The sequence below is a fragment of the Ceratina calcarata genome, unplaced genomic scaffold (assembly GCF_001652005.2).
Source record: "Ceratina calcarata isolate Rehan_Ccalc_2016 unplaced genomic scaffold, ASM165200v1 scaffold367.2, whole genome shotgun sequence".
Classification (NCBI taxonomy): Eukaryota; Metazoa; Arthropoda; class Insecta; order Hymenoptera; family Apidae; genus Ceratina; species Ceratina calcarata.
In genome coordinates this window covers 3,893-4,794 of record NW_017159790.1, presented here as the reverse complement: position 1 = coordinate 4,794, position 902 = coordinate 3,893, and positions in this window count along the sequence as shown.

The following is a 902-nucleotide window of genomic DNA, read 5'->3' as shown; positions in this document are numbered from 1 at the left end:
GTTTTGTATAATGATCGAATCCTGACATAGATATAGCAGTATAGTATTTGCACTTTCGCTTTATCCCTATTTCTGGTTTAGGCGCACTCTTTCGTAGTTAATCAGAAATCATCAGACGTTCCAGTCACTCTCTGGAGGGTCACTGGGTTTCAGTATTAAGGAACACCAGAATCGTGTGCATAGAGAGAATGGTTTTACAAATTCGAATCGCACAGTTAGAGAGAAACTTGTTTGGGACGACTTCCCAACTATTTCCTTACTTCATTCCATTATCAATCTTCAGTATTTACTTCAATTAAACGATTTACTCTTCTCCACGAGATTCCATCTACGTAGCAAGATTCCATCGAGTGGAACCTATGATTTACAAAGAGATCCTGATTTCTCTCTAAATTCGCTATAACAATTAACATACGTGACGTTACATACTTATTGTTACAACGTTTGCTGTCACCCCGCTCCTCCTTCTCCCCGGGCTAAACCGAGGGTCCCAAAAGTCGATCGAACAGCTGCGCAACGAGGCGAGAAATTCTGAAATTCGTGCCAAAAGAAACACAGTGACGACTCGATAGTAACGATAGCTAGACTAAGTATTTATATTAGACCCGTATTACCGAGAGTAGCGGAGACAACGTAGTCCGAGACGCGAGTTAAAGGTAGAATTTGTTGTTGGACGCGAAAGAGGAGTAAGTAACCGTTGTTGGAAATACGTCAATCATATTCTATCGCAGAAGTTATATACGTCCACGAATTTTGTACACCGGTAATAAAGCGTTCCAAGTGTAACTAAATAGAATAGCAGAAAGAATGGATGGTCGAGAATTATTTTCCAGCCTAATTTCAATTTATGATAGAACGATTAAGCATTAACGAACCGCAAAGCAATATGGATGATTTATGAA